Source organism: Gigantopelta aegis, chromosome 8 (genome assembly GCF_016097555.1).
Source record: "Gigantopelta aegis isolate Gae_Host chromosome 8, Gae_host_genome, whole genome shotgun sequence".
Lineage (NCBI taxonomy): Eukaryota > Metazoa > Mollusca > Gastropoda > Neomphalida > Peltospiridae > Gigantopelta > Gigantopelta aegis.
The window spans coordinates 556,870-578,513 of NC_054706.1; positions in this window are offsets into that span (position 1 = coordinate 556,870).

The window sequence follows — 21,644 nt, forward strand, 5'->3', positions numbered from 1 at the left end:
CACATCTAGAACACATCTAGAACACATCTAGAACACATGGTCAGAGAGTTAAGAGTAATGTGTAATTAATGACCTCTGCACATCTAGAACACATCTAGAACACATCTAGAACACAGGGTCAGAGAGTGAAGAGTAATGTGTAATTAATGACCTCTGCACATCTAGAACACATGTAGAACACATCTAGAACACAGCGTCACAGAGTGAAGAGTAATGTGTAATTAATTACCTCTGCACATCTAGAACACATCTAGAACACAGGGTCAGAGAGTTAAGAGTAATGTGTAATTAATGACCTCTGCACGTCTAGAACACATCTAGAACACAGGGTTAGAGAGTGAAGAGTAATGTGTAATTAATGATCTCTGCACATCTAGAACACATCTAGAACACAGGGTCAGAGAGTGAAGAGTAATGTGTAATTAATTACCTCTGCACATCTAGAACACACAGTCAGAGAGTAAAGAGTAATGTGTAATTAATGACCTCTGCACATCTATAGAACACATCTAGAACATATCTAGAACACATCTAGAACACATGGTAAGAGAGTGAAGAGTAATGTGTAATTAATGACCTCTGCACATCTAGAACACATCTAGAACACATGGTCAGAGAGTGAAGAGTAATGTGTAATTAATGACCTCTGCACATCTAGAACACATCTAGAACACACTGGCAGAGATTGGAGGAAAATGTGTAATTAATGACCTTTGCACATCTACAAAATAAGTGACAAAGTGAAGGAAATGTGATGGAGCAGGCAAGCATTCAAGTCAAAAAGACAAAATCATCCTCATGTGCCAGAAATGTTCACTAATTAATTTCAGAAATTTAATTACAGAGAAAACAAAATAGTCTTCAAACTTAAACAGAATCCGTGTGTATGGTACCATGTATATATAGATATATTTGAACACATCTAGAACACAGGGTCAGAGAGTGAAGAGTAATGTGTAATTAATGACCTCTGCACATCTAGAACACACCTAGAACACATCTAGAACACACCAAGAACACATCTAGAACACATGGTCAGAGAGTGAAGAGTAATGTGTAATTAATGACTTCTGCACATCTAGAACACATCTAGAACACAGGGTCAGAGAGTGAAGAGTAATGTGTAATTAATGACCTCTGCATGTCTAGAACACATCTAGAACACACCTCGAACACATCTAGAACACATCTAGAACACACCTAGAACACATCTAGAACACAGGGTCAGAGAGTGAAGAGTAATGTGTAATTAATGACCTCTGCACATCTAGAACACATCGAACACAGGGTCAGAGAGTGAAGAGTAATGTGTAATTAATGATCTCTGCACATCTATAACACATCTAGAACACATGGTCAGAGAGTGAAGAGTAATGTGTAATTAATTACCTCTGCACATCTAGAACACACCTCAAACACATCTAGAACACATCTAGAACACAGGGTCAGAGAGTGAAGAGTAATGTGTAATTAATGACCTCTGCACATCTAGAACATATCTAGAACACAGGGTCAGAGAGTGAAGAGTAATGTGTAATTAATGACCTCTGTACATCTAGAACACATCTAGAACACATCTAGAACACAGGGTCAGAGAGTGAAGAGTAATGTGACCTCTGCACACCTCGAGCACATCTAGACCACATCTAGACCACACCTAGAACACATCTAGGACACATGGTCAGAGAGTGAAGAGTAATGTGTAATTAATGGCATCTGCACATCTAGAACACATCTAGAACACATGGTCAGAGAGTGAAGAGTAATGTGTAATTAATGACCTCTGCACATCTAGAACACATCTAGAAAACACGGTCAGAGAGTAAAGAGTAATGTGTAATTAATGACCTCTGCATATCTATAGAACACATCTAGAACATATCTAGAACACATCTAGAACACATGGTCAGAGAGTGAAGAGTAATGTGTAATTAATGACCTCTGCACATCTAGAACACATCTAGAACACACTGGCAGAGATTGGAGGAAAATGTGTAATTAATGACCTTTGCACATCTACCAAATACAGTGACAAAGTGAAGGAAATGTGATGGAGCAGGCAAGCATTCAAGTCAAAAAGACAAAAACATCCTCATGTGCCAGAAATGTTCACTAATTAATTTCAGAAATTTAATTACAGAGAAAACAAAATAGTCTTCAAACTTAAACAGAATCCATGTGTATGCATGGTACCATGTATATATAGATATATTTGAAAATTGTAAGGAAACAAAAGGAATATGTCACGAGCACTGACGGGGTTCGAGCCAACGGTATTCAACTGTATTTACAATTTCTAAAGATTTATACATCACAAGAGATACATGCATATATATATATATATTTAAATTTCCATAACATTCAGTACAACATAACGTCATCCCATTGGTCCAGATGTAGGAACGGGAGTTTGTTCATTTCTTGATGAACATAATAATTATGTTGTCAGGGAACGTCGTACCTGATTATGTCATTTTATATGGGCAAGTTGTCTTACTCAGCGTTAACGTTTATGTGGGCAAGTTGTCTTACTCAGCATTAACGTTTATGTGGGCAAGTTATCTTACTCAGCGTTAACGTTCATGTGGGCAAGTTGTCTTACTCAGCGTTAACGTTTATGTGGGCAAGTTGTCTTACTCAGCGTTAACGTTTATGTGGGCAAGTTGTCTTACTCAGCGTTAATGTTTATGTGGGCAAGTTGTCTTACTCAGCGTTAACGTTTATGTGGGCAAGTTGTCTTACTCAGCGTTAACGTTTATGTGGGCAAGTTGTCTTACTCAGCGTTAACGTTTATGTGGTCCAAAAACAATTGAAAATAAACTATGAACTTTTAGTGTTATTAATAGCAAGTATCATTCAAATTTAATTCTAATTATTGTGCGTTATTTCTTTTACATTCATCTGGATATGAACCAAAGAAATCATCCACAAACTTATGTGAGAATGGCTTGACAGGATTCTGCTTTGTTGAGGGTCCGGTTGAGACAGGTTTCACTTTATAGTGGTGGTAGGTTTCTGATGAAAATCTTCACACTCAAGTACAGGTAACATGTATTAGAAAAAACATTTTCTACAAAAAAGAAGAAAGAAATGTTTTATTTAACGACGCACTCAACACATTTTATTTACGGTTATATGGCGTCAGACATATGGTTAAGGACCACACAGATTTTGAGAGGAAACCCGCTGTCGCCACTACATGGGCTACTCTTCCGATTGGCAGCAAGGGATCTTTTATTTGCGCTTCCCATAGGCAGGATAGCACAAACCATGGCCTTTGTTGAACCAGTTATGGATCACTGGTCGGTGCAAGTGGTTTACACCTACCCATTGAGCCTTGCGGAGCACTCACTCAGGGTTTGGAGTCGGTATCTGGATTAAAAACCCCATGACTCGACTGGGATCCGAACCCAGTACCTACCAGCCTGTAGACCGATGGCCTGCCACGACGCCACCGAGGCCGGTCATTTTCTACAATCACATAAGTATAATATCTATATATTATATATCAGTGATAATATTAGCATCAAATTCAAATGAATTGGATTCTAATAAATTCCATATAAATGGGGGGAGCCAAAATGAATTTTGCTATAATTTGATGATATACATGTATATTTGTATACTGTATACAAGATTCTAAATAACAGACACTGCATGTTCAGAATTTTAAAAACTTTTTTTAGAAAACATTTGTCAGGCTTTGAGCTAGGTAAACCTATTGTTATTGTTAAGGGTTGGAATGTGACGTGACTAAAACCATGTGAATATATAAGCCACAGGCCTAAATCAATGCGGTGGTGTATGTGTTCTTCAGTGCTAATGAACATCTTGCATAATGGACCATCATTAGTGTAACAAGGCAAGTGATGTCTTTACACCCCCCACAGTGGGGCTGGTGGGTGATAATCACCCACATTGACTACACCACCTGTGAATGTCTCATAACGATTGATCACCATGAAGAAACACTTTCAAACCATACACTTCTCTATCTTAATTAGCTGAATATAAAATAATGATAAACTGTGCATGATTTCAACCTGTAGAATTCCATACTCTAGCTGGAATATAAAATAAAGACAAATTCTGAATGATGCCCTACAGCAGCTACAATAAATACGAATTGCACAAAATTAAATGACTCACCTACCATAAATGTATTCAGTGCCACTGATACATGTACCAGTAGTTGCATCCATAAGATGTTCATCTCAAACAAATAGGTATTCAGTGCCACTGATACATGTACCAGTAGTGGCATCCATAAGATGTTCATCTCAAACAAATAGGTATTCAGTGCCACTGATACATGTACCAGTAGTGGCATCCATAAGATGTTCATCTCAAACAAATAGGTATTCAGTGCCACTGTTACATGTACCAGTAGTTGCATCCATAAGATGTTCATCTCAAACAAATAGGTATTCAGTGCCTCTGATACATGTACCAGTAGTTGCATCCATAAGATGTTCATCTCAAACAAATAGCTATTCAGTGCCTCTGATACATGTACCAGTAGTTGCATCCATAAGATGTTCATCTCAAACAAATAGGTATTCAGTGCCACTGATACATGTACCAGTAGTTGCATCCATAAGATGTTCATCTCAAACAAATAGGTATTCAGTGCCACTGATACATGTACCAGTAGTTGCATCCATAAGATGTTCATCTCAAACAAATAGGTATTCAGTGCCTCTGATACATGTACCAGTAGTTGCATCCATAAGATGTTCATCTCAAACAAATAGGTATTCAGTGCCACTGATACATGTACCAGTAGTTGCATCCATAAGATGTTCATCTCAAACAAATAGGTATTCAGTGCCACTGATACATGTACCAGTAGTTGCATCCATAAGATGTTCATCTCAAACAAATAGGTATTCAGTGCCTCTGATACATGTACCAGTAGTGGCATCCATAAGATGTTCATCTCAAACAAATAGGTATTCAGTGCCTCTGATACATGTACCAGTAGTTGCATCCATAAGATGTTCATCTCAAACAAATAGGTATTCAGTGCCACTGTTACATGTACCAGTAGTTGCATCCATAAGATGTTCATCTCAAACAAATAGGTATTCAGTGCCACTGATACATGTACCAGTAGTTGCATCCATAAGATGTTCATCTCAAACAAATAGGTATTCAGTGCCACTGTTACATGTACCAGTAGTTGCATCCATAAGATGTTCATCTCAAACAAATAGGTATTCAGTGCCACTGATACATGTACCAGTAGTTGCATCCATAAGATGTTCATCTCAAACAAATAGGTATTCAGTGTCACTGATACATGTACCAGTAGTTGCATCCATAAGATGTTCATCTCAAACAAATAGGTATTCAGTGCCACTGATACATGTACCAGTAGTTGCATTCATAAGATGTTCATCTCAAACAAATAGGTATTCAGTGCCTCTGATACATGTACCAGTAGTTGCATCCATAAGATGTTCATCTCAAACAAATAGGTATTCAGTGCCACTGATACATGTACCAGTAGTGGCATCCATAAGATGTTCATCTCAAACAAATAGGTATTCAGTGCCACTGTTACATGTACCAGTAGTTGCATCCATAAGATGTTCATCTCAAACAAATAGGTATTCAGTGCCTCTGATACATGTACCAGTAGTTGCATCCATAAGATGTTCATCTCAAACAAATAGGTATTCAGTGCCACTGTTACATGTACCAGTAGTTGCATCCATAAGATGTTCATCTCAAAACATAGGTAATTTCTTTTCATTATCTGTCACTGATACATGTACTAGATTTTCAAATGACGTCGGAATATGTGACGCCCGTGTCTTTTTGAATGGAAATGATGTCAAACTTGAATGACGTCATTTTAGATATCCTTACAGTGATCGAGATTAAAATTTTTAGCCAGTATCCCAGTTGGATACTAACATTTCAAAATCTGGTATCCCACCTGATAATTTAGTATCCCACTAAAATGAAATTCATAAATAACATCGTATTAAACTTGGACAACACTGTTACTTAATTTCACCAGTAAATGATGACTTTCATTGTTTCAGCAAAAAAGAAAAATGTAGGATTAAAAAAACCCTCAACAACATTATATTGTATCCCTGTGGAATACTGGGTTCTTGAAGTCTGGTATCTAAAATAAAATATTGGGATACCATTAATCTCGAACACTGCCTTACATAAAAATAAACTCTTGTTTAATGTTTTTTGTTTTCTGAATGCTGGACAGCTTTCAGTGTAAAGTTGCTATTTACATGTTTTCAAATGATGACTATGAATGCATATGTCAATTATGGAGTGTTACCATAGTACATTTGCTTGATTACACTGGATATGCTGTATATATGTCATGTCATGTTATTGCCGAAACATGTCATTAAATTACTAAACTCTATATATGTGTGTGTGTATATATATATATATATATATATATATATATATATATATAGAGAGAGAGAGAGAGAGAGAGAGAGAGAGAGAGAGAGAGAGAGAGAGAGAGAGAGAGAGAGAGAGAGAGAGAGAGAGAGAGAGAAATAGGTTATTACCAGAGTGTTTTTCAGTATTCAATATCCTAAAAATATATTAGGAATAAAAATTGTATTATGTGAGTCTCTGACGAGCGTAAACATTCTTTTTATTGCTAATATATGATACTGACGATAACCTCAAGCTTAATACAATATGTTTTTGTAAACTGTACACGCAACTTTAATTCCAGTCCGCCATAATTATTACTAGATATTCAAATAACGTAAGAATATGTGGCGCGGTGGGTTTTTTAATGGAGACGACGTCAAACTTGTGTCGTATGTACAAATGCAGTTTGGTGTAGTTTTATCAGTGTGTGTTAGGGCTGTACTGGTATCGGAATATATTAAAACTCAGGGACGTAGTTTATATTTCTCGGGATGGGAACAGTATGGAGAATTAAGTAGTAAATTACCATTTCCGAGAACATTTTTATATTTAGGTCATCTAAAAAAAAACTTTTATGATATGGTGAACAAGAAATAATTTTTTTTTTTTTTTTGAAAACTTATGGGGAATTTACTGGATAGGGGGGTAGTTGACACCCCTACCATATTAACTACAGCTCCGCACATTGTACGATTTTTAAAAGACATTCCGTGCTGTAAATCTCTCAAGGGAACTGCTGTGAATAAGTGCACATGTGTAAATAGATGGCTCTTTCTATTGGTTGAAATGTTATTAAAACATAATTTGAACTTTGGTGTATGCAAATGCTGTCACACAGCAAACTAATTTTTGTAGATGGCTTGAGCTATTGGCTGAACTATTATGAAAACAGAGTTTGAACTTTGTTATGTGCAAATGATAAATGTCACCAAGCAAAGCCATTTTTGTCTTATTTTGTAAAAACGAATTGTGGCAGACGGATCATGGGTGTGAAAATAAGCCAGCGAGTAAAAAGCAAAGACTTTGAATTTAAGGCCAGAATGGAGTTTTTGTTTTCTTCTAGTTAAATTGACATTTTCTGTGCATAAAGACTTTAGTCAAGTGTTGAACGATTTAAAAGACAATGCAATGCAACCAAACATGGTAAGTGTGAACGTGACAGAAAGTGTTAGTAGTGAGTCGCGCAGTCATGCGTTTCTCTGACTGAACACGTGCTCATCAAATATAAGAGAAACAACGGACATACCTTCCGCATTTCATTGTAAGTTAAGACAATAAAAATTCATTGTAATAAAAATTAAAAATAATATTATTATTCATCTTTCTTTCTTTTTTTTCTTTTTTTAAATACAGGTGTAGTTAAATGAAAAGTGCAGGTATATCATGATACACCTATACTTTTACTCCAATATATACCCACACTTTTGGAGGAAAAGTGTAGGTGTATCAGTGAATACACCAACACTTTTAAAAGAAACCATGACAATGAGATAGGAAGTTGGGTATAATAAGATATAATCATAGAATAAAGTGACAAAATAGAAGGCAAAAGCTCTACCATTATGCATACATTTAGAACCAGAAATGAATAAATATATAACTAATATTAAATTTACAAATTTAAATACAAAGTCAGAAAATGGAATGCAATATACATAAACCTATTTTGTAGAAGTACTGAACTGAAGTTATATAGATGATACTAAAATACAAACCTAAAATCAAAGTGATAAAATGGAAGGCAGTAAACCTATTTTGTAGAACTAGAAGTGAATTTATATAAATGATACTAAAATAGAAACCTGAAAAGCAACGTACCTTGTAGAACTAGAAGTGGCGGTTGTGTACAGGAACTCGTTTACATGGCGGTCAAATCAATGAAGTTTTCCTTACTTTGAGCACTCTGCCAGTGGATCAATGACAGCTATAGCCGTGAAAGCCCTAACCTCCCTCGTTACGGTGGAGGCACGTGGGGGAGGGCTCATTTAATGAATCTGCGTCACAATGCACAGAATTTTCCATCTCATCCTATTATTGGCCGCCAGTAATAACGGGGACCAACCAATAGGATCAGTCTATTCACCGTAATTCATGGGCAGGACGCAATGATGGTAAGAAAAGAGCATCCATCATGATATTTACCAAAGATGGACAGTGTGTGTCATTTTTCCTACATCACTTTTTATGTTACACCACTGATTGTATCTGGCAGAAAGTCACACAAATCTGGGATTATTTCACATAGTACCTTATCATTGATCTCAATTAATTCTTTAAATAGACTGTTGTCATTAACATTGTATATGTATAAAAGCTAAACTAACAGTCAATGTACATACGGGGCAAGTAAACAGAAGAGGATTAATATGGTTTAACTTTTACACACCTGTATACAAACTTAAATAATAATAATAATAACAATAATAATAATTCTTACTGTTTAGATAATGGAATTTATGTAACTATGTGTATGTTGGGGTTTGGGTTTGTTTTCATGGGTTTTTACTGAATAGGTATTGTAGGTAACATTAGCAACTGGTAGGGTGTATACCGAAGACCACTACAATAGGTATTGTAGGTAACATTAGTGACTAGTAGGGTGTAACATTAGTGACTTGTAGGGTGTATACCGAAGACCACTACAATAGGTATTGTAGGTAACATTAGTGACTGGTAGGGTGTATACCGAAGACCACTACAATAGGTACTGTAGGTAACATTAGTGACTGGTAGGGTGTAACATTAGTGACTTGTAGGGTGTATACCGAAGACCACTACAATAGGTATTGTAGGTAACATTAGTGACTGGTAGGGTGTATACTGAAGACCACTACAATAGGTATTGTAGGTAACATTAGTGACTGGTAGGGTGTATACTGAAGACCACTACAATAGGTACTGTAGGTAACATTAGTGACTGGTAGGGTCTATACTGAAGACCACTACAATAGGTATTGTAGGTAACATTAGTGACTGGTAGGGTGTATACTGAAGACCACTACAATAGGTACTGTAGGTAACATTAGCGACTGGTAGGGTGTATACTGAAGACCACTACAACAGGTACTGTAGGTAACATTAGTGACTGGTAGGGTCTATACTGAAGACCACTACAACAGGTACTGTAGGTAACATTAGTGACTGGTAGGGTCTATACTGAAGACCACTACAACAGGTATTGTAGGTAACATTAGTGACTGGTAGGGTGTATACTGAAGACCACTACAACAGGTACTGTAGGTAACATTAGTGACTGGTAGGGTGTATACTGAAGACCACTACAACAGGTACTGTAGGTAACATTAGTGACTGGTAGGGTCTATACTGAAGACCACTACAACAGGGTAGGTAACATTAGTGACTATACTGAAGACCACTACAACAGGTACTGTAGGTAACATTAGTGACTGGTAGGGTGTATACTGAAGACCACTACAACAGGTACTGTAGGTAACATTAGTGACTGGTAGGGTCTATACTGAAGACCACTACAACAGGTACTGTAGGTAACATTAGTGACTGGTAGGGTGTATACTGAAGACCACTACAACAGGTACTGTAGGTAACATTAGTGACTGGTAGGGTCTATACTGAAGACCACTACAACAGGTACTGTAGGTAACATTAGTGACTGGTAGGGTGTATACTGAAGACCACTACAACAGGTACTGTAGGTAACATTAGTGACTGGTAGGGTCTATACTGAAGACCACTACAACAGGTACTGTAGGTAACATTAGTGACTGGTAGGGTGTATACTGAAGACCACTACAACAGGTACTGTAGGTAACATTAGTGACTGGTAGGGTCTATACTGAAGACCACTACAACAGGTGCACATATTCCTAATTCAAATCCTTCTAAAGGTCATTTAATTCTAACCAAATGTGTAATCAAAAGTTTATCAGATGATTATAACTGAAATGGTTTATTTAACGATGGACTCAACACATTTTATTTATGAAGTGGTGACAACGGGTTTCCTACCTCATTATCTGTGTGGTCCTTAACCATATGTCCGACACCATATAACCGTAAATACAATGTGTTGAGTGCATTGTTAAATAAAACATTTCCTTCCTTTGTATGCAATATTCAGCATGATGTGTGTTCAGAAGTCAACTGGACCTGAGCACAGAAAAAGATCCTTGCAGAGTGCAGCATTGACAGTACATAGAGGTGATCTCACCAATCAGATGCTATCAAAACAGCCCTGTGTATTACATTATAGATACATGTAGTCACACAGTCAGATGCTGTTAAAACAGCCCTGTGTATTACTTTATAGATACATGTAGTCACACAGTCAGGTACTATTAAAACAGCCCTGTGTATTACTTTATAGATACATGTAGTCACACAGTCAGATGCTGTTAAAACAGCCCTGTGTATTACTTTATAGATACATGTAGTCACACAGTCAGATGCTGTTAAAACAGCCCTGTGTATTACTTTATAGATACATGTAGTCACACAGTCAGATGCTATTAAAACAGCCCTGTGTATTACTTTATAGATATATGTAGTCACACAGTCAGATGCTATTAAAACAGCCCTGTGTATTACTTTATAGATACATGTAGTCACACAGTCAGATGCTATTAAAACAGCCCTGTGTATTACTTTATAGATACATGTAGTCACACAGTCAGATGCTATTAAAACAGCCCTGTGTATTACATTATAGATACATGTAGTCACACAGTCAGATGCTATTAAAACAGCCCTGTGTATTACATTACAGATACATGTAGTCACACAGTCAGATGCTATTAAAACAGCCCTGTGTATTACATTATAGATACATGTAGTCACACAGTCAGATGCTATTAAAACAGCCATGTAGTCACATAGTCAGATGCTATTAAAACAGCCATCTGTATTACATTATAGATACATGTAGTCACACAGTCAGGTACTATTAAAACAGCCCTGTGTATTACATTATAGATACATGTAGTCACACAGTCAGGTACTATTAAAACAGCCCTGTGTATTACTTTATAGATACATGTAGTCACACAATCAAATTGTTTTCTTTCATCTGACATTTTCACATCCACATGTATTTGTTGTTCATGTTGAAATCTCATTTTGTTATCTTTGTTATTTTCAGACTTCAGTGAACCCAAAACATAGAATTAATTATGTACAGCCTAAAGGTATGGATCTGATCTTTATGGATTTGCTTCAGAGTGATAATTATTACATGATGACATTTGATCACCAGATATAACTCAATAATGTCAATAACTGAAGAAGAAGAAAAAAACCTATGATGAAATGATTGATAGTGAAAAAAAAAAATTAATAGCATGTTGTCTTGTGAAATCTTTAGTGAATTTCTTCTTCACAGTTTATATGTTATGCAGAACATGGTTTGTCTACAAACATTTTAAATGCCCCTTTATATTTTAATGCCATACTGTACATGAATACAAGGCTAAGCATTGTAACTCCATGTGGTATATATAGCCCAGTGGTAAAACTCCCATCTGATGTGCAGTTGGTCCAGGATCGATCCCCATCAGTGGGACTACTGAGTTATTTCTTGTTCCAGCCAGTGCTCCACAACTGGTGTAACAAAGGATGCTGATGTTATTAGGACCGGAATTTTAAAATGGGGAATTCCCTTTTTATTTTTACTGGAGTTATAATTAGCATCTTTTTTTATTACGGACTTCATGTCTGATTTACAAGTTATGTCATATCCTATTTGAAGCATTACACAAGTTTACCGCAGAGTATCAATGTTAATGTTAGGTAAATCCATGATAGGAGGATTGATTAAACAGATTTAAGAAACTGTTGTTATGACGTTAAATTAAAAACTGTTTTTGTAAAAAATAAAAGAAGGTATGTAATAAATACAGGACTTCACATATGTTGTTTTCACTTCCTATTTATTGCACTTGTTTATTTTGCACAAGAACATATGATCTCGTGGTATATACACTTGCACAAAATAAACTCGTGCAATAAATAGCAAGTGAAAACAACGTATGTGAAGTTCTGTATATTTATATACTATATTATATTTCTGATGTTTACAGATAATATTTTGTTCATGCAGTATCATATCATGATTTGTTATGCATGTTGCATACATCGCTACAGATATAATTCTGAAATGTTAAATAGTATCTGAAATGTTAAATAGTGTCTGCAATGTTAAATAGTATCTACAATGTTAAATAGTATCTGCAATGTTAAATTAAATAGTATCTGAAATGTTAAATAGTATCTGCAAATCACGTTCAGTTGATTATCAAATGTCGTTAATCAAAATGCTGACAACAAAATATTCCCTTGTTTGAATTATTCTACAGGTTCAATATCCTTCATCCATAATTAAATTCAATATCCTTCATCCACAATTACCGGTAAATTCAATATCTTTAATAAACAGGTCTATTTACGGATCAGCCAATTATGTAAGGGTTATGATATTTTCCCCCTCTATTTATAGCTTTTCTTAAGAAGTCATCTATATTTCATGATAAAAAAATTTAAAAGTAAAATTTACTTTAACCATTAAAACAGCATTAGAAATGATCAGGTGTATGTAACATGACTCTCCACACTTTCCGACTCTGTGATTCGCACCACCAACTCCGATAATAGTGACTTGTGAAAATAAACCAATAACAATTTGTTTCAAAGGTTGGTGTTAACAGCAGCACTGGGACAACTACAATAATGTATCACTGAGAAATATGCTGCTGAAATTACTTTTCCAATTTGGTAGAATTTCTCAACATTCGATTCTTATCAATTTCCGAACAAACCAAATTACATCCTGGCTCCTGAGAGACTGCGTGGCCTGGCCTGATGAAGTCCGTGTATCGGTCTAGCAGTCCGCTGTCGACCTGCCTCGGAGAACCCACACGGGCGTATTAAGACGTTATGTCCACTTGATTCCATTATCCAATTTAGTCCCATCAGTAAAATCAACTTTGTCAATTCATACGACTGTCATTTGGAATTAGGCGTGATTTTTCTTTAGAAAAGCCATACCGTGTAAACTAATAACAAAATGGTTAACATTATCATTACAACATTTTATAACCAATTAACTGGTGAATAACCAATTGCCTTTTTTTTTTAATCTGATAAATGTGGAAAATAATAAATGCACTATATGGATATAAAGTCAACAACTATAATAAAGTTCAAGCTGACCTCTTGGTAATTATTTGCTAGTGTTGTCTTAGTTCAGCTATGTTGGATCAGGGATGAATTCAACATTATAAAATTTCACCTGTGATACACCCACAAATCTTACAATGTGCATTTTTTACCCATTTATGAAAACTACCAAAAAACTACCAAAATGTGTATTCCAGTAGGATTCGTTGATATTGGTTCATAGCGACACTTGTCCTTTGTTCACTGTATTTTAAATCATTGAGTTTAAGAACATGCCACAATATAGAATCCTTACAATGGAAGACATTATGTGGGCTTTCTTTTATTTAAAGAAAATTGCAGAAATATCTACTGGGCACTGATTCTTATTAGTTTTGTTCAGTATATTAGTAATTGCTGTGTGTATTTCTGTCTGTGTGTCTGTGTGTGTGTGTGTGTGTGTGTGTGTGTTTATGTGTGTGTTTATGTGTGTGTATGTGTGTGTGTGTGTTTGTGTGTGTGTGTGTGTGTGTTTATGTGTGTGTGTATGTGTGTGTGTATGTGTGTTTCGGTGTGTGTGTGTGTGTTTCGGTGTGTGTCTGTGTGTGTGTGTGTGTTTCTGTATGTGTGTCTGTCTGTGTGTGTATTTATGTCTGGTGTATGTGTATGTGTGCATGTGTGTGGTGTGTCTGTGTGTGTATTTCTGTCTGTGTGTATGTGTATGTGTGCATGTGTGTGTCTGTGTGTGTGTGTGTGTGTGTGTGTGTGTGTGTGTTTGTGTGTGTGTGTGTGTGTGTCTGTGTGTGTATTTCTGTCTGTGTGTATGTGTATGTGTGTGTATGTGTGTGTATTTATGTCTGTGTGTATGTGTATGTCTGTGTGTGTGTGTCTGTGTGTGTATTTCTGTATGTGTGTATGTGTGTGTGTGTATTTCTGTCTGTGTGTATGTGTGTGTGTGTCTGTGTGTATTTCTGTTTGTGTGTATGTGTATGTGTGTGCATGTGTGTGTGTGTATGTGTGTGTATTTTTGTATGTGTGTATGTGTATGTGTGTGTCTGTGTGTGTGTGTGTCTGTATTTCTGTCTGTGTGTATGTGTGTGTGTGTGTCTGTGTGTGTATTTCTGTATGTGTGTGTGTGTGTCTGTGTGTGTGTGTCTGTGTGTCTCTGTGTGTCTGTGTGTGTGTGTGTGTGTGTGTGTGTGTGTCTGTGTCTGTCTGTGTGTGTGTGTGTCTGTGTGTGTGTGTCTGTGTGTGTGTGTGTGTCTGTGTCTGTCTGTGTGTGTGTCTGTGTGTGTGTGTGTGTGTGTGTGTCTGTGTCTGTGTGTGTGTGTCTGTGTGCGTGTGTGTGTCTGTGTCTGTGTGTGTGTGTATATGTGCGTGTGTGTGTATGTGTATGTATGTGTGTGTGTCTGTGTGTGTCTGTGTGTGTGTGTGTGTGTGTTTTCAATGCTATGTTTACACATTTGGACCATAAACTATACATAAGGGTTAGGGTTACATACCATATCTGAAGAAAAATAATATAAATGTATATGAACTATTTGAAATGGTTAAATAAAATACATTGGCAAGTCCATGTGTCAAACGAGGAGAAAGACATTTTGAACAACACCCCAGCACATTTTTAAAACTAAGGCTATTAGGTGTCTGATATATACAAGTTAGGCATAACTTTACTTTGATGTAAGGACATCCAAAATGACGTCATTCGAGTTTGACATCATTTCCATTAAAAAATACACCGCGCCACATATTCTTACGTCATTTGAATATCTAGTAATGGCAGACTGGAATTAAAGTTGCGTGTACAGTTTACAAAAACACGTTGTATTAAGCTTGAGCTTATATGATAAAGAGAGTATTACCCTCGTGTATTTCGCTATCGTCAATATCATATATTAGGAATACAAATAATGTATTATTCTTGCCAGAGTTCTTTTGGGCATGCTTATATATGTAGAGGTTCTTTGGTATAGTCAATATCATATTAGGAATAAAAATTGTATTATGCAAGCCTCTGGCAAGCATTTTTGTAAACTGTACATGCAATTTTAATTCCAGTCTGCCATTACTAGATATTCAAATGATGTAAGAATGAAAATGACGTCAAACTCAAATGACGTCATTTTGGATATCCTTACATCAAAATAAACTTGGTCTTAACATTTTTAGTTTGTTGAAGGCTGGACAGCTTTCAGTGTAAAATTGCTATTGAAATGTTTTTATTTGATGACTATGAATGCATAAGTCAATTATGGAGTGTCACCCATGTACGTTTGCTTAAATGTCAATAAACCTAGTACCATGACCTCAATTAATTTACATCTAATTTGCAAAGTTATTAAATTCTTAAAGAATGTGTGATCTGAAAAATATCACATACTGTGATTGCACTGAAAATGTAAGATATTATATGATAAATATATAAATATATATATATATGTATATATATGTATGTATGTATGTATGTATGTATGTACGTACGTATGTACCTACATGTACATACCTACATACCTACATACCTACATACCTACATACATATATACATGTATATATATATATTAGAATCTCGTTGGGTCAAACTTGGAAGGGTTGAATACATCACACAATGCTCAAACCAAAACCGAAGTCCTGAGTTACACTTACACATTGTTGACCGGATGGTCAGGTTGAACTACATGTACCTGTCGAACACTTTGCACTAATGGGTTTCAGGCCAACGAGATTCAACTGTGTGTGTGTGTGTATGTACATATATATATATATATATATATATATATATATATATATATATATATATATACATACATACATACATACATACATACATACATACATACATACATACATACATACATACATTCATACACACACACACAAACACACAAACACACACACACACACACACACACACACACATACATACATACATACATCCATACACACACACATACATACATACATACATACATTTGTACAAATAGCTCAAGACACACACAAACACACACATACATACATACATACATACATCCATACACACACACACATATACATACATTTGTATATAGCTCAAGCATCTTTTATTTTCAGTTTGCTATTGACATGTGTCATATATTGAACTCTGATGTATATGTCATACACATGTAGGTAGAGATGGGACAATTCATTTTTAGTTGTGGTTTTTCTATTCCATTTCCAAAATTTGATCCACATGCAGTTCGATCCAACGTACTCCACTAGCTATCGCACATACACTTACTAGACTATTCTAAGTACTCCACTAGCCATCGCACATACACTAACTAGACTATTCTAAGTACTCCACTAGCCATCGCACATACACTTACTAGACTATTCTAAGTACTCCACTAGCCATCGCACATACACTTACTAGACTATTCTAAGTACTCCACTAGCCATCGCACATACACTTACTAGACTATTCTAAGTACTCCACTAGCCATCGCACATACACTAACTAGACTATTCTAAGTACTCCACTAGCCATCGCACATACACTTACTAGACTATTCTAAGTACTCCACTAGCCATCACACATACACTAACTAGATATTCTAAGTATACTAGCCATCGCATACTTAAGACTAAACTACTAGCCATCACAAACTAACTAGACTATTCTAAAACAAAAACTTTATGTTTAGTGGTCCTTATTTAAACCATGTGCCATGATAGCAGGATAAAATTAGAAAACAAAAATACTATCCATTTGACCATGCCATGATAGCATGTTGGGTGTGAGATTGACCAAGCCATGATAGCATGTTGGGTGTGATATTACCCATGCCATGATAGCATGTTGGGTCTGTGATTGCCCAAGCCATGATAGCATGTTGGGTCTGTGATTGCCCATGCCATGATAGCATGTTGGGTGTGAGATTGCCCATGCCATGATATCATGTTGGGTCTGAGATTGCCCATGCCATGATATCATGTTGGGTCTGAGATTGCCCATGCCATGATAGCATGTTGGGTCTGAGATTGTCCATGCCATGATAGCATGTTGGGTCTGAGATTGCCCATGCCATGATAGCATGTTGGGTCTGAGATTGCCCATGCCATGATAGCATGTTGGGTCTGAGATTGCCCATGACATGATAGCATGTTGGGTCTGAGATTGCCCATGCCATGATAGCATGTTGGGTCTGAGATTGCCCATGCCATGATAGCATGTTGGGTCTGAGATTGCCCATGCCATGATAGCATGTTGGGTCTGAGATTGTCCAAGCCACTTTACGTGAAGCAAATTGAGCACTGTAATTGGATTCCCAGCAGACTGCACGTTACGGAAACACTAATATATACCATTTAAAAAACCCATTAAAAAAGAAAAGAAAAACAAGGTTACACATTTTGTAAAGAATTAGAATATTTCTATTCCACGATCGCCAGTTGGCAACATTATAAAGGTGTGTGGGGGTCAGCTGATGAATGAATGAAAAACAAATGAAAAAACAACCAAGTAAATGAATGAATGAATGAATGAATGAATGAATGAATGAATGATCAAGCACATAAACTAAAAACATAATAATATATTTATTTTTAAAAAACTATTACCAAAAATATATATATATTTTTTTATTACTCATAAATTCTAGTATATGAATAATAAATGTGACGTCAATGATGGTGCATGTGATAGTTTGTTAGGAGTTTATTGTACCTGCATTAGTGTACCCGTGTGCAATAATAAATGTGACGTCAATGATGGTGCATGTGATAGTTTGTTAGGAGTATATTGTACCTGCATTAGTGTACCCGTGTGCAATATTAAATGTGACGTCAGTGATGGTGCATGTGATAGTTTGTTAGGAGTATATTGTACCTGCATTAGTGTACCCGTGTGCAACATTAAAGGGACAGACCCTAGTTTTAAACACTAAGGCACAGTTTTCACTATTAGAGCCATTTATTATTACTGAAATCAAACATTGCTTATATGTTATTGTTTAGATTATCCATGTCCGTACAACTGAAGTGTTTCTGGTCATGCTGGTGTTTCTAATACAACAAAATGCATTTTTCTTAAAACCACACGTGCATCTGAGAAGTATCGGTTATGGAGTCGCGTTTTAATCTATTCTTAAGAGTATTTCAACATCACAGACTCTTGTTTCACTCTGTTGTATCCAAGTTTGTTACAGGTTTGTAAATTAACCAAACTTAGTGTCCATTCTTACGGGTTGAAACTGGAGTCTAGGTAAAAAATATGCCTTAGTGTTTAAAAACAATCCTATGACATTACACATGTACATCAAATACACAGACAAAGTACATGCTGCATGTATTAATATTCAAATATAGATTTTGGAACCCTGGCTGTTCATTTAGAGTGTAGATCGACATCACCATCAGCTATTTTGTGCCCCGATGCAATTGTCCAACAGGATGAGCAGAAATCCCATCGAACCAGTTTTTCATGGGAATGAAGAATCATATATCAAGTCTAGACTCTTAACACCATCAATTGCCTTGTTAGTTGCTAAGGCAACCATTACAGTGTGCATTTGAGGAAGAACCAATTTTTGTGCCAATCCATATTTTGTCTAGAAGCGCACACAAACACGGTGTTCACTATGAGGGATACAAACGCGGGCTGCAAGAGTCCGTCAAGCCGTTAACCGGCCAGCGTGATCAAGTTTTCTCCACTCGCTATTGAAATGTGCAGATCATGGCAAATGACACTAACACGATTAGAGGATTTCTCTAAAGAGCTCCTATTTACTGTCCTAATTAAGCCTTTCATGCTGGACCTCCGTCAGCCTCCAAGAGCCACATTCATAACATCACATGGGAGCTATCAGCAGAACACACAATGCTAGTATGAATTCAGAAATATTATTCAGAAATAGTCATACTATTAATTTTCTTTGGTAGTCCTGACAACTCATGATCGCAAAAATATTCAAGTTCATTAACGGTGCACAATTATTTTGGGATGAAAACTTAAAGTACTATAACGACTCTCTTTGAAAGTGGACACTAGTCGTGTGAGTGCACCCTGAACCAAGGCACGACACTAGTCAAGTGAGTGCACCCTGAACCAAGGCACGACAATAGTCAAGTGAGTGCACCCTGAACCAAGCACGACACTAGTCATGTGAGTGCACCCTGAACCAAGACATGACACTAGTCAAGTGAGTGCACCCTGAACCAAGGCACGACACTAGTCATGTGAGTGCACCCTGAACCAAGGCATGACACTAGTCAAGTGAGTGCACCCTGAACCAAGGCATGACACTAGTCAAGTGAGTGCACCCTGAACCAAGCACGACACTAGTCATGTGAATGCACCCTGAACCAAGGCACGACACTAGTCAAGTGAGTGCACCCTGAACCAAGGCACGACACTAGTCATGTGAGTGCACCCTGAACCAAGGCATGACACTAGTCAAGTGAGTGCACCCTGAACCAAGGCATGACACTAGTCAAGTGAGTGCACCCTGAACCAAGGCACGACACTAGTCAAGTGAGTGCACCCTGAACCAAGCACGACACTAGTCAAGTGAGTGCACCCTGAACCAAGCACGACACTAGTCATGTGAATGCACCCTGAACCAAGGCACGACACTAGTCATGTGAATGCACCCTGAACCAAGGCACGACACTAGTCATGTGAATGCACCCTGAACCAAGGCCCGACACTAGTCAAGTGAGTGCACCCTGAACCAAGGCACGACACTAGTCATGTGAATACACCCTGAACCAAGGCACGACACTAGTCATGTGAATGCACCCTGAACCAAGGCACGACACTAGTCAAGTGAGTGCACCCTCAACCAAGCACGACACTAGTCATGTGAATGCACCCTGAACCAAGGCATGACACTAGTCAAGTGAGTGCACCCTGAACCAAGGCATGACACTAGTCAAGTGAGTGCACCCTGAACCAAGGCATGACACTAGTCAAGTGAGTGCACCCTGAACCAAGCACGACACTAGTCATGTGAGTGCACCCTGAACCAAGACATGACACTAGTCAAGTGAGTGCACCCTGAACCAAGGCACGACACTAGTCAAGTGAGTGCACCCTGAACCAAGCACGACACTAGTCATGTGAATGCATCCTGAACCAAGGCACGACACTAATCATGTGAATGCACCCTGAACCAAGGCCCGACACTAGTCAAGTGAGTGCACCCTGAACCAAGGCACGACACTAGTCATGTGAATACACCCTGAACCAAGGCACGACACTAGTCATGTGAGTGCACCCTGAACCAAGGCACGACACTAGTCATGTGAGTGCACCCTGAACCAAGGCACGACACTAGTCGAGTGAGTGCACCCTGAACCAAGGCACGACACTAGTTGAGTTAGTGCACCCTGGAACCAAGGCACTAGTCGTACCCATGGTAGAGCCCAGGTGGGACATGCCTGAACCTAATGGATGTGGTCAAACACTTGGATCCAGTCAGTCCCACCATACACCACTGATAAAACACAATACTAAGAGAATCTTATATTATAGACTTTCTGTAATACTGTCATCTCATGCTTAGCATTTTGTTTTTGTTACATATAACTGATGTGTGTATGTGTGTGTGTGTGTGTGTATGAGTGTGCATGTGTGTTTGTGAATGTATGTGTGTGCATGTGTGTGTGTGCATGCATGAGTATGTGTACACACAAGTATGAGCATGTCTGCATGTGTTTTTTACCCTACAACTGATGGCACCTCAATTGGTTTTCTGCCTGAGCTACATCCTATTTTACTGATCATAAATCATCATGAGGTGCACGGGGCACGTTATGGGAAACAAAAAATTGGCTTTTACCTTTTATACCCATATCAGATCTTGACATGATCTTGTAAAAGTTTGTTTTGTTTAACAACACCATTAGAGCACATTAATGATTAGCTATTGGATGTGAAACATTTGGTGATTTTGATGTATAGTCTTAGCGAGGACACCTGCAAGGGATCTTTTATTTACACACATCATCACAGACATAATAGCACATACCAGTCAGCTGTTGATATATCAGTTGCAGAGCACTGGCTGGAAGGAGAATAGCCCAATTAAGGAGCCAACTGATGAGCTAAGATCAATTCAAATGAGCACTTT